Below are 14,565 nucleotides of genomic sequence, written 5' to 3'. Positions count from 1 at the left end.
TGAGGGTAGTGTAAAAAGGGTGATGGAGTGTTTTAAAGTATATGGACAAGCATCGGGTGCAAAGGTTAACATGGAGAAGTCAGTAGTAATGTATATTGGGAAGATTAATGAGGGGAATTTTCCTTTTAAAGTGGTTAAAGATTATTTTAAGGTATTAGGAGTGTTTTTAGGGGTGAAAGAAATGGAAGCTAGGGATTTGACATGGAGTGGTGTAATAAATAAAGTTAGAAAGGTGGTAAATATGTGGAGGGGGAGGTCTTTGAAATTAAAAGGGAAAGTAATTGTCATAAATTCATTGTTGATGTCAATATTTATTTATGTAATGAATGTTTTGGATATGCCAGAATGGGTTTTATCTGAAATGAATAAAATTGTAGTTGATTTTTTATGGGAAGGGAAGGGGGTGAGAATAGCTTTTAAAACTTTGATTGCAGGTTATGAGGAGGGGGGTTTGAAGTTGGTAGATTTAAGTGTAAGGAAAACAGCAATTAGAGTAAAAATGGTACGGAAATATTTATTTGGTGAATTGGATTATGGGTGGAAAAGGTTTTTTAAAGAGTATTTGCAGGAGGTTGGGAGGATGGGGGACAATGGTTTATTGATGAGTATGAAGAAGGAAATGTTAGGTAATATACCTTTGTTTTACAGAGAAGTGTTTGAGGCTTGGGGGCGGTTTTTACCAAATATTTATTATGAATGTACCAGTTTAGAAAATATTTTAAATCAGCCGATATTTTTAAATCCAAAGATAAAGTGCAATAATATGATGTTGTTTTGTAAATATTTTATGAGGGCTGGGATGAGGCAGATAGGTGACATAGCATATGAGGTAATTCCTGGGTTTCTTCCATTTCAGGCTATATATGACAATGTGGTTGAAGTAGATGAAGAAATAAGTAAAACTACTGTGGAGAATATGTACAAGAAAATATTAGGATGTATTCCCGGGGAGTGGGTGATTTTAATAAACAAAGAGGTGGTCAAAAGATCTAGGGCTTTACCAGTTTTATATTATGAAAGTAATGGGGAGAAACATGATTTATCAGGGCTAAAAGTTAAAATGGTTTATAGAAAATGTATTTTAAAAGAGATAAAAAGTCCTGCTGCGGAGAAAGTGTGGTCTAGGGTGTTTCCAAACATGGATGTAAAATCAATATGGAAGAATGTAAATGTAAAATATAATTTTATAGAATGTGAAGACAATGATTTTAAATTGAAACATAATAGGATTTTTACAAATGTGGTTTTGCATCAAATAAATAGGGATATTAAAAGAGAATGCGATATTTGTGGTACGGGGGTGGAAAATTTGATGCACTTTTTTATTGAATGTAGTAGGTTGAAAGACTTTCACGAGTTTTTAAAAGGGCTTTTAGTAAAACATTGGGGAGAAGAGATTTTTACTGGGGTGGAGTGGAGGAGGTTGTTTCTTTTTGGTGTAAATGGGAAAAGTAAAGTTTTAAATTTTAATTTGGTGAATTTTATACTAAGTCATGCTAGATATGCGATAAGATTAAGAAGAAATTTAGGTCATTATGAAGGGAAAATTGTGAGTGTGGAAGGTTTTTTTAGGAGCATATTAGAGAGAGATATAGAGATAATATATAGATACGGTGGAGGAAATTTTGAAAAATTGTTTGTGTGGGGGAGTACTTTTATTGAAATTCTGTCAAATGGGAAACTTGTATTTCATTATTAAGTGGATTTAGTGGATGATTGTGTTTTTTAATAGGTTTTATTTTATTTATTTTTTATTTTTTGATTTTGTAAAAGGATGAATTGTTCATCCTTTTTTATTATTGATTGAATGTTGTAAATATTATGTGTTTTTTCATAATAAAAGATAAAAAAAAAAAATATGCCCGATCTCGTCTGATCTCGGAAGCTAAGCAGGGTCGGGCCTGGTTAGTACTTGGATGGGAGACCGCCTGGGAATACCAGGTGCTGTAAGCCTTTTGTCCACTAGGGGGTGTGGCATTATTTCATCAGCAACACTGCCTTGTAGTAAGCATTTGATGCTGAATTGACTAAATGCAGCTTCTATGGGCTAGTCTCCCCTGCCCTTTTAATACGATCAAAGTTCCTTGTGTTGTCAGGGAGCAACTGCCTTTTATGCATAAGACAAATAAGAATATTGTTACTGAATGCAGCTTGTGTGTGCTCTGTGCTCCCTCGCCCTGTTCAAATGATCAAAGGAAATAATGCTGGTGAGGAGTGGAACTGGACTGGTGTCTGATGGCCCTGTGTTTTCCATGTTGGAATTACAACCCTTCTTTTATGGAGTAAATCAAAAGCACAAGAGAATCTGAGATGTTATCGATAATAAATCAATTGGTTTCATGCATTTGTCTGTGTGTGTGTGTGTGTCTGAATGTGATTGTATTTCGTCATATCGCAAACATTTGTGATATCAGATAGGTTAAGATATTAAAAAGTAATTGGTGATTTTTTCGACAGTGTTGCATGATGGGAATCTAGTGGTTCACTGATATAATCTAGTAAACAAAATAAACTACTTTTTCACCTACTCTGTGTGCAAGTGCATTCCTAAACGGCATTTAACGCAGGTCGATGTGATATGATATTATCAGAACACAAAGTGGTTACCGTTAGCGGAAAATGTTGGCACTGGAGAGACTTTGCCCTCCACTAAGCAGAAGAGATACCTGTGATCAAGAAGGTGGTTCACCCAGGTGTGGGGCTCAGCCATTGCACTCTGGCTGTGCTGACCCCTTTGGAATTTTCCAAATGTGGGAATCTCGAATTGCAAAATTTATGGTAGTGGTCGTTTGCGCTTTACCCTGATTTCTTTGTTAATGATAAACCGTTGCTTGGCGGCAGGCTTAAGGATGACTTGAGTCAACCGACTGTGCTTATGACTGTGCTTATGGAGATCTTTGAAGTCAGTTGTGAAAGAGACTTTGTGGACCAATCGAAAGGTGGAAACATTTGTTTGTAGCAAAACATTGTTGGCATTTTGTCGAAACATTATGTTGCGAAATGCAGCATTGTATTTATGCCACGCTGGTACTTCAATCAAGAGATAGTTGAGAAGCCACTCTAACCCCCCCCCGGTCATGATGTGTCATACGCGCCCCATGCGCTTCCAATATGAAATTGTCCATACATGCGTTCCTCCTTAGCACAGAACAATGCAATAGGTTTTCAACATCCAGAGCTTTTGTGTATTTATTGTGGCTAGTAGGATAGCTGCATGGGAAACTGTTGCTGATGATGTATTTGTCAGAAGTCATTGTATTTGTCCGTTTTTTCCCACAAGGCTGAAATATGTGCCCTCGCTTAGAAATGTTTGCAAGGTTTGTTTGTATTTCATCCAACTATCTGTGCTAAAAAGTGATGGCTACAGTATATGTAATTTCTTCCACTTTTTGAGTGAGCCAAAGTTCAAGCTGCTTATCTAATTGGTGAGAATGCAATGTCTGTTTATCAGACTCACTTTGACTTTATATGGTGTACCAAGAGATGTACCTTCGCTTACGGCCATACCAGCCTGAATACGCACCTGTTGTTGGGTAATTGACACAGGTGTGAGTGATTGCGCTGAGTCTGAGTGTTTGCTCCAGAGAGTTTGTGTTTGAGTTTTTGGGCTTTTTGAAGTACAATCTCCTTTTTGTGAATTGATTAAGTTTGAGTTATAGTTTGGGGTTGTTCCCCGACAGCATATTGCTGTTTGGGGGACTTTCCTCCTGTCGTTTTTGAGGATGGATACAATGGCTTGGACCCACGCTGGTAAAAAGATGACGAACAAAGGAAACATGGAAAATGGCGCTACAACAAGACAGAAGCAAAAGTATGAAAAGAATTTAACAGTGGCTGTGGAAATTATGGGAGAGGAGAAAATTACAATGATGGAGCTATTGAGAGGGATTAAAGAAGTTTGTGGACTGGTCTGCGGATGTCGGGTCAAAGATGAAAAACGATATGAAGTGACGCTATCAAGTGCGAGAGGGAAGGAAAAACTGATGGATGGATTTAAAATCCGGAGCTGTCGAATCATGGGAAAGGATCTTTCGCTGGATGAGATGGTTGTATCCTTCTTAAACCTCCCAGTATATATTACAGACGAGGACATCACAGAACGGCTAAGAGCATGGGGTGTGTCTGCTGTATCACCGGTGAAAAGGCGCTACTGGCCAGGGACGGAAGTTGCCGATGGGAACGCGCTTCTGCAAAGTAAAGTTCACAGACACTGTGCGCTCGCTGCCATATTCGGCCAAATTTGAAACGATGGAAGGGGCTGAGTATTTTAGAGTAATACACGATCGTCAGGTGAAGGTCTGTAGGCTGTGTATCCAGCCAGGGCACGTGCTACGTGAGTGCCCTGATTTCGCATGTCATAAGTGTGGTGAGCAGGGGCATTACGCACGAGAGTGCAATGGGAGAAGAGAGCGCGGTTGTGTTGGATGCGGGAGGAGTGTTGCGCAGTGCTCATGTTCCCATGGTGAAGATGCTCATGACTTGGCATCACAGGTCTTCAGCGGAAATAGTGTCATGGAGGAGAGCGAGATGGAAGGAACGGGGGATGAGATCGGCATGAGCGAGCAGTCCCAGGGAGAGAGGGAGGGCGAAGAAGACCAGAGGCAGTCGGAGGATGAAGCAGAGACGGGGCCTTGTCCTGTAGGAAAGGAGGCATTAAAGGATGGAGGGATAAGTTCAAGCCTGGATGATGTGGAGTTGGAGGGCGTTCCTCGTGGAGAGGGGGGGGTAGAGTGGTTTGGAAAAGAAGCACATGGAGAGGCATTGGCTTCGGGTTCTGCAGGTGAAGTGGAGATCCCGACTGTGTCTGAAGTCCAGGGAGGCTCCTCTAGGGAGGTGGATCCTGCAAGGGATGACTCTTACAAACGAAAAGGGTCGGAAGAAGAGCTGACGGAGGAAGAGAAGGAGCACATACAATCTCTGCAGAGGGATAGTAAAAGGAACATGATAACCAAGAAAAAAAAAAGGTAAAAGATCAATCAGGAAGGACTGGATTCATCCCCTCCTCTTTATATTCATAATGGTGAGAGTTGTATCTATCAACACTAATGGACTTCGTAGCAAAGAAAAGCTAGAGCTAGTGTTGGAAGCCTTCTCTGCGGACATACTATGTCTTCAGGAGACTCATTGGACTGAGCCGTATATGGACAATGTAAGGCAGAGATGGAATGGACAAATATACGTAAGTAATGGTACTGTGCGGGCATGTGGGGTAGCTATTTTGGTAAAACATAATGTTGTGTCTAATATAAATTTGTTATGTGCTGACACTGTGGGTCGAATGGTGGGAGTGGGTTTCACTTATCAAGATGTAGAGTACTCGTTATACAATGTGTATGCTCCTAATAAAGAAATTGAGAGGAGGGTTATGTTTATGTCAATGGGGGGATTATGTGGGAAGAACTGTCTGCTTGTGGGAGATTTTAATGTATGGATGGATAGGCTAGATGCCTCAAGTAGCGCACATTTTGGCTCTGACTCATCTAGGGGAGCGCTAGTAAGGCTAATGCGGGATGAGGATTGGGTGGATATATGGAGGGAGAGGAATCCAGATAAGCGGGTGTTCTCTCGAAGACAAGTGGTGAGGGGTGAGCTCAAGCAGTCACGTATAGATTTGTGTCTCGCTCATAGAGAGGTTGCGCACTTGGTTGCGGGGGTAGAGTATTCTCAGACATTTTTTAGTGACCATGATGCTCTGCTTTTCCGGCTGGGTGCATCAGGGGAGGGGAGGGGGGGGGGTTTGTGGTGTCTTAATGCCAGTCTGCTGAAGGATGAGGGGTTTAAGGCAGCAGTGAAAGAGTGTGTGAAAGACGCCGTGTCAGATCCTCTATTTGAGTCTGATGTGAGTGTGTGGTGGGAAGGATTAAAAGGGGAGTTCAAGAGGCTGGCAATATCTAGTGCAAGACAGGCAAATGTGTTAAGGAGGAGAGGATTCTTAAATCCCGCCTGTTATTGGAATTAGAAAAGGTAGAAAACTGTCCAGGCTATGATGTTACAGAGTACCTGAGGGTGAGGGAGGAGTTGAGGGTAGTAGAGAGGCACAGGTGTATGGGGGCAGTGGTGAGGAGTAGAGCACAGTATGTGGTGGATGGGGAGAAGAATACTGCTTTTTTCCTGGGGTTAGAAAGGAGGATGCAGGAAAGGAGTTTTCTAACGGAGCTGTTAAATGAGAGAGGGGAGAGGGTGACAGATCTGGAAGGAATTTTAAATACAGTGCATTCCTTTTATAAGGGCTTATTTACGTCGGGCGGGGTAGATGAAGTGAGTATGAGAAGAGTGCTAGAAGCAGTGGAGGCTAGGGTGTCGACTGAGGATGCAGAGATGTGTGATGCTGATTTTACATTGGCAGAGATTAAAGCTGCTATCTTGGGCCTGAACTTAAATAAGAGCCCGGGTTCAGATGGTCTGACTGCAGAATTTTACCGAGAGTTTAGGGACATACTGGCCCCACTGATGCTGCGTGTGTATGTGTGTATGGAGGAGAAGAGGGTAGTCCCTGAATCTTTAGCTATGGGTGTGTTGACTATGTTATATAAAGGGAAGGGGAGCAGACTGAAATTAGAGAACTACAGACCAATAACCCTTTTGAATTCAGACAATAAGGTGCTAGCTAAGATAATGGCAAATAGGTTGAATAAGGTGATGGGAAGCATCATAGCACCTACTCAGGCCTATGGAGTTCCAGGGCGGGATGTAGTGGACACCCTCTGCACTATCCGAGATGTAGTGAAGCAGATGCAGGAAGTGGGAGGGGCGGTGCTCTGTCTAGATCTGAATAAAGCTTTTGATCGGGTGGAGCATCGGTTCCTGTTAGAGGCCTTGGCAAGATTTGGGTTCGGGCCTCGTCTTAAAGAATGGGTGAAGCTTTTGTATGGGTCAGCTTGCAGTGTCGTTAAATGTAATGGTGTGCTAACTGATTCCTTTCCCCTGGGCAGGTCTGTTAGGCAGGGTTGTCCATTGTCTGCATTGCTATACAGCATCTCAGTAGAGCCTTTAGCGGCGTTTGTAAAGCGTGATGGAGGAGTGCATGGAGTGGACCTCCCGGGGGGAGGCGTCAGTGTAATGCATCATTATGCTGATGATACCACATGTACTGTGCGGGATGGAGAGAGTGTGAATTGTCTGATGAAGTGTTTTGATGTGTATGGGAGAGCTTCTGGGGCTAAGGTGAATGTAGAAAAGTCACAAATGTTATGTGCTGATGATAATGTTATAAGTACATGTAACATTCCTTTTAAGACTGTTAAGGGGCATGTGAGAATTTTAGGTGTGAATATTGGGGTAGATGAGCGGGAGGCGAGGGACTTAACTTGGACAGGGGTGATTAATAAAATAAAGACGACTTTAAATTGTTGGAAACAAAGGAAATTAAAATTGAGGGGGAAAGTGGTGGTGGTGAATGCATTGTTGATGTCCAAATGTGTGTATACCTTAGGGGTTATGGACATGCCGGAATGGGTTCTGAAGGGAATTAATAATTTAGTGTCTGATTTCCTGTGGGGTGGGAAGGGGGTGAAGATTGCTCACGATGTGATGATAGCAAATTATGATAGGGGTGGGTTGAGATTAATAGATCTGGAAGTGAAGTTAAAAGCCATGAGGGTTAAGAGAGTGCAACGGTTTTTGTATGGGGAGGAGGGTCAGGGGTGGAAGGAGTTTTTCAGACATTGGTTGCATAGGAGTGGAGGTTGTGGGGATTACGGGTTGTTAATGTGTTTTAAGCCTAGCATGTATGCAGAGGTGCCTGAGTTTTACCAGGAGGTGTTCAGGGCCTGGGCAGAGTTCTTACCGCAGGTAAGTTATGAGTGTGACTCTATAGGGGTGATTTTGAATATACCAGTTTTTCTGAACCCAATGCTGAAATCAGAGGGAAAGATGATGGAGAGTAAGGTAATAATGAAGGCAGGCATGATAAGAGTGAGGGACTTTAGGTATGAGGTGGTGCCGGGGTTCCTGCCTGATCAGGCGATCGTAGATACTGTCTGGGGTATAGATGAAGATGTCAGAAAAGGGACGGTGTTGCGAATGTATGAGAGGATAAAGGAGTGTGTTCCAGGGGAGTGGGTGAGGCTGCTGGACAATCATTCGAGTAATGGAGTCTTAGAGACCTTGCCTGAGATGAAGGTGAAATGTGGAGAAACCATGCAAGCCTTATCCTCTACTCAGGTGAGGGCCTTATACTGGGCGATTATTACCAGGAAGGTCAGAGCGCCGGCATCGGAGAAAGTGTGGAGGCAAGTTTTTCCAGGGATGGAAGTTGAGACGTTGTGGGAAAACATGGTAGTGAGGCTCAACAGTCTAGAATGTACCCATTTTGACTTTATGTTGAGGCACAACCGTGTTTTTACTAAGGTGGTGTTACATCAGGTAGACAGGTCAGTGTCTCGTGTGTGTGATGTATGTAGAGATGAGGATGAAAATCTGATGCACATGATGTTTGAATGTGTTGATGTGGCTGGGTTTTATGTGAGGTTGAGGGAAATGTTAGAAAGGTACTGGGGAGAAGAGATAATAGGTGGGGTTGATTGGAGGTGGTTGGTATTGTTTGGAGTGGGTCAGCATGTGAGGGGGGTGAATATTGTATTGTTGAATTTTATGCTATCACATGCAAGGTATGCGGTATATTCTAGGAGGAACTTGGCAAGGTTTGAGGGAAAGAGGGTGACAGTGTGGAAGGTATTTGAAGGATTGATAAGGAAGGATGTAGATTTGATGTATAGGTCTAAGCAGGAGGATTTTGAGAAGGTATTTATGAAGGATTGTGGATTTATTACTGTGGGGGAGGATGGTGGTTTGGTGTATGGGTTTTGATGTGTAAAGTGTTGGAGATATTATTTTTTATTTATTTTTATTTTTATTTTTATTTTTTTTGTGGAATTTGTCTTAATAAAGTCTTGTATGCATTGGTTGTATAATTCTGGTATTTTAATTTCTTTGGGTTTTTTGATTTGATAGGGGGTGAATTGTTTGCCTGCCTATGTTTAGAAATGTATTGATTGAAATGGTTTTTGCATATTGAATTTGTAAATATTGTAAAACAAGAATTTTTTATAAAAAAAAAAAAAAAAAAAAAAAATACGCCCGATCTCGTCCGATCTCGGAAGCTAAGCAGGGTCGGGCCTGGTTAGTACTTGGATGGGAGACCGCCTGGGAATACCAGGTGCTGTAAGCTTTTTGCTCCAGTAGAGGGTTCTCTTGTGTCATGCGTGGAGCAACTGCCTTTTATTTATCACCCTAATAATATCATGTCTTTTATTGGACTAAATGCAGTTTGTTAGTGCTTCCCTGCCCTGCCCTGATCAAATCAAATAATGGACCGTGCGTTTCCCTCAAAATGTAGGCAGTACATTCAGCATTTGTTTTTAGGCTAGGAGACTGTCAATGTCTGTAGTCCGTTAGGGCCCTGTAAAATCCCTTCAATGTTTTGCCTGATCCCCCCCCCCCCCCCAAATTCCCCCTTTTCTCCATTTACTTTTCCCCGTTCGTCCCTGTTTCTGCAGGTTTTCGCTCTCAAAATAAACCTTTTTTATTAATAGAAAAACAACACGATTGGATGTCCATGACAATGTTTAAACCCTATCAGGAGACCACTTTTGTAGTTACCCTTAAACGCAAGTGTGCGCCACGAAGAGACCTTAGTTTGGTTAAGCGGTGTTGCTGTAGCGCTCGTGTTGTAGCGCTCGTGTTATTGCGGAGTTTGCAAAACAAATGGCCACTGGATTGATGCAAATAATCATGATATAATTCTGCCAGGCTGGCATAGGCTACTTTGCAGTTAACTTTTAATTGAGAAGGTTTTGGGGGAAGCCTTTCCTTTTCTACCAGAAGAAGGTTATATCATTAGCCTCATAAGCTAACGGCTACACAAAGTGTAGACATGCGCGCGCTCCGCACGCATGCGCACAGAAACTGGGCAGTCCTGTGCCGTTTCTGAAAGTTGCGTGGAAATACGAATCACTGATGCATTTTGTTCATGTCTTATGATTCACTTGGGCAAATGAATGCATTTTCTAACAAGTTGAAGGGATTTAGTTGACTTCCTCCTTAGTTCAAAACATTTTTGAATAATGTTGAATTTCTGTTTGAATGTCTGGATTCCGTGCCGTATTTTATAGGGCCCTAGTCCATGAAGTTGTCATAAGTGTCAACATAGGATATGCCCCCCCCCCCCCCCCCAAGAGTGAAATATATGGCCTGGAAATGTAAGCAAGGTTTGAGCTTTTTCAGTGTGTTGAGTCACAACGTGGACATTCCTCTGTCTCCCGATGAGTGAGCGACACATTGCCTTTATATAGTGTACCAAGAGTTTGCCCTTCGCTTACGGCCATACCAGCCTGAATACGCATTTCCTGATTGGAGAAGTGACGACAGGTGCGAGTGTCTGAGCTGTGAGTGAGTGTTTGCTGGAGAGTGTTTGCTCGAGAGCTATTTTTGTTAATTAACTGGTTTTTGCAATATAATTTATTATTTTCTTCAGTTGAATAGTTTAAAGTTTGGTTAGTCTTCCCCCTTGCAGTTTTTCTGCTTGGGGGAGAGGTTTTTTTGGATTCATTTTTTACTATGACGGACAACATGGAAAAGACAAACGGAATGGACAAAGACAACGAAAAGGCGCAAAGGAAGAAAAATGAAGATAAAGAAGGAATGAAATATGGAAAAGAATACACGGTGGCAATTGAGTTGGAAGGAGAAGACAAAGTGACGACAATGGAACTACTAAGAGCAATTAAGGAGGTGTGTGGAGAGGTGGTGGGATGCCGAATGAAAGGAGAAAAGAAGTATGAAGTTACGATGAGGAATGAAAAAGGAAAAGAACGGCTAATGGATGGAATACGAATAAAGGACACCAAGATACTGGCGAGAGATATTAATGTGAAGGAAGTGGTGGTGTCGTTCATGAATCTGCCTGTATACATGGAAGACAGTGCTATATTGGGCAAGCTATGTAGCTGGGGTGTATCAGCAGTCTCTGAAATCAGGAGGAGAGTCTGGCCAGGCACGGATATAGCAGATGGCACGAGATACTGCAAAGTCAAATTCACTGATACTGTGAAATCACTGCCGTACTCTACAAAGTTTGATACGCTTGAAGGTGGAGAGTACTTTAGAGTCATGCATGATAAGCAGGTCAGAGTTTGTAGGCTTTGTATTCAGCCTGGGCATATTGTGAAGGACTGCCCTGAATTTAAATGTTATAAGTGCGGGAAGCAAGGGCATTATGCAAGAGAATGTGTAGGTGGAAAGGAAAGGGCATTTTGCGAAGGATGTCGCATGAGAGCTGACGAGTGCAAATGTGGAGAGGTTGTGAATGAGGAGGGGAGCCAGGATCTTTTTGTGGAGGCTGATGTATCACCCCGAGTAGAAGAAGACGATGGAGGAGAAGACGTGGTGGAGGGAGGAGAGACGGAGAAAAGAAGAGGGGAAAAGATGGAACAGAAGACGGAGGAAATAGGAGGCGGTATGGATTCAGAGATAAGAAGAGGGAGTTTTCAGGAGGAGGACGGGAGTGGGATGGGTGGAGGCACTGGGGACTCACAGTTTTTGGGGGGGGCCTCGGGCTATGTGGGTGCTTCGGAAGGAGGTGAAGTGGAGGGGAGTGGGATGCTGACAACTATACAGGAGACGCAAATGGATACAAGCAGCACAAAAGGCACAGGAAAGAAGAATTCGAGTTGGTTGGAAGAGATGGATTTAGAGGCAATTTCAGATTCAGAAGACATGGAAAAGATTGATAGAGCAAGGGTAAGCTACAGGAAGAGGAAAGTGGCGCTGGAGGTGAAAAAGGACGAAAAAGGAAGAAAACATGACAAAAGGTAGAGGAAAATGAGAAAATATTTTTTCTTATTATTATTTATTGGAATGGTTAATTGTATGTCAATCAATGCGAATGGTTTAAGAACAATGGAAAAATTTCAAAGAATAGTTAAAATGAAGAATTCGGATATTTTATGCCTGCAAGAAACACATTGGGACAATGTATGTATTTTAGAAGTAAAAAAAATATGGAGAGATTTTATTTTTGTTAACAATGGCAGGGGGAATTCAAGTGGGGTTGCTATTTTATTGAGGAAGGATGTGGTGGATAATGTGAAACAGATATATAATGATAATAATGGGAGGATTTTAATTGTAGATTTTGAATATATGAGTAGGGTTTTTAGAATTATAAATATTTATGCGCCTAATACTGAAATAGAGCGCAAAGAATTATTTTTAGAAATAGGAAAATGGTGTGAGGGAAACTGTATTGTAGTTGGGGATTTTAATGTTAAAATGGATAGACTGGATATGACAAGAGGAGCTATTTTTAGAAGTGATGTATCTAGGGGGGTTTTAAAGAAGATGATGATAGAAAAAGGAATGATTGATATATGGAGGGATGAGAATCCGTACAAGAGAGAATTTTCTAGAAGGCAGGTGGTTTTAGGGGAGTTGAAACAGACACGGATAGATCTGGTTTTAGTAAATGAAGGGTTAAGGAATTTTATGAAGGATATTAAGTATATTTTTACAACTTTTAGTGATCATGCTGGGTTAACATTTTCGGTGGGGTTAGATAGGGAGGGGAAAGGGGGGGGAGTGTGGTGTATGAATGCAAGGTATCTAGGTGATGAGGAATATGGAATACAACTTAAGTCTTTGATAGAACATGAAATGGAGGATAAGCAAAAAGGGAATGATAAGTGCCAGTGGTGGGAAAATGTTAAGAAAAAAATAAAAGATTTTAGTATTAGATATGCAAGGAAGAAAAGGAGTAGGATGACAAGAGAAGAAAATTATTTAAGAGCAAAATTGAATGAAGAAATGAGGAAATGTGATATTGATCCTATTTATAATATTGAAAGGTTTTTAGATTTAAAGGCACAATTGAGCAAATGTGAAATAGATAAATGTAAGGGGGCATCTATTAGAAGTAGGGCAAAGTATGTTTTAGAAGGGGAGAAATGTACGTCTTTTTTTCTTGGTTTAGAGAAAACTAAACAGACGAAATCATATATTAGTGAGATAGAAAATGTAAAGGGTGAAGTGGTAAATGATTATGTTGAGATATTAGAAACTGTACAGAATTTTTATAAGGATTTATTTAAGAAAGGGGAGGTGGATGAAGAGTGTGTAAAGGAGATTTTAGGTAGTGTGGATGTGCAAATTGGTGTTGAGGAAAAGCAAATATGTGATAGGAAGATAACAGTGGATGAAGTGAAAGATGCAATTAAGGGATTACAAATAAATAAAAGTCCTGGAGTAGATGGACTAATTGCAGAGTTTTACAAAATGTATGAAAGTTTTTTAGCACCGATTTTAATGGAAGTGTATCAATATATGGAAGATAATAATACTGTTTCAGACTCCATGGTGACAGGACTGATATCGGTTTTATATAAAAATAAGGGGAGCAAAATGAAATTAGAAAATTATAGGCCAATTAGTTTATTAAATTCAGATTATAAGATTTTAGCTAAGATATTGGCGAATAGGATGAAGATGGTTTTAAATGATATTATAGCACCTACACAAAATTATAGTGTGCCTGGAAGAGACATAGCTGATACCATCATTACACTTAGAGATGTGATAAATAAAATGAATAGCGATAAGAGAGGGGGAATTGTTTTAAGTATAGATTTTAATAAAGCTTTTGACAGGGTGGAACATGATTTTATGTTTAGGGTACTGGAAAAATATGGGTTTGGAAATAGAATAATAGGATGGATAAAATTATTATATAGAAAGGCAAAAAGTAGGGTAAAATGTAATGGGGTTTTAACAGATTCTTTTATTCTTGAGAGATCAGTGAGACAGGGGTGCCCTTTATCAGCATTACTGTTTGTTTTATCGGTAGAACCCTTAGCGGCATACCTTAAAAAAGATCATTTTATAAATTGTGTAGAGACTCCGCAAGGAGGTTTTAGTTTAATTCATCAATATGCAGACGATACCACAATAACAGTTAGAGATGAGGAAAGTGTTAAAAGGGTGATGGAGTGTTTTAAAGTATATGAGAAAGCCTCAGGAGCAAAAGTGAATATGGAGAAGTCAGTAATAATGTATGTTGGGAAGATTAATGAGGAGATTTTTCCTTTTAAAATGGTAAATGATTATTTTAAGGTGTTAGGTGTGTTTTTAGGGGTGAAGGAACAGGAAGCTAGGGATATGACATGGAGTGGGGTTATAAACAAAGTTAGGAAGGTGGTAAATATGTGGAGGGGGAGGTCTTTGAAATTAAAAGGGAAAGTAATTGTCATAAATTCATTGTTGATGTCAATTTTTATTTATGTAATGAATGTTTTGGATATGCCAGAATGGGTTTTATCTGAAATGAATAAAATTGTAGTTGATTTTTTATGGGAAGGGAAGGGGGTGAAAATAGCTTTTAAAACTTTGATTGCAGGTTATGAGGAGGGGGGCTTGAAGTTGGTGGATTTAAATGTGAGGAAAACAGCAATTAGAGTCAAAATGGTACGTAAATATTTATATGGGGAATTAGATTATGGATGGAAAAGATTTTTTAAGGAGTATTTGCAGGAGGTTGGGAGGATGGGGGACAATGGTTTATTGATGTGTATGAAA

General features: G+C 40.7%; 1 pseudogene; it reads left to right on the top strand.

The window, feature by feature from the left end:
• The first annotated feature begins 2,646 nt into the window (after positions 1 to 2,646).
• On the top strand, positions 2,647 to 2,799 carry LOC120045282 (annotated as a pseudogene).
• Positions 2,800 to 14,565: the final 11,766 nt, after the last annotated feature.

The sequence above is a fragment of the Salvelinus namaycush genome, chromosome 3 (genome assembly GCF_016432855.1).
Source record: "Salvelinus namaycush isolate Seneca chromosome 3, SaNama_1.0, whole genome shotgun sequence".
Lineage (NCBI taxonomy): Eukaryota > Metazoa > Chordata > Actinopteri > Salmoniformes > Salmonidae > Salvelinus > Salvelinus namaycush.
The sequence above is the reverse complement of the archived record's forward strand: the minus strand, read 5'-3'. Positions and strand labels throughout refer to the sequence as shown.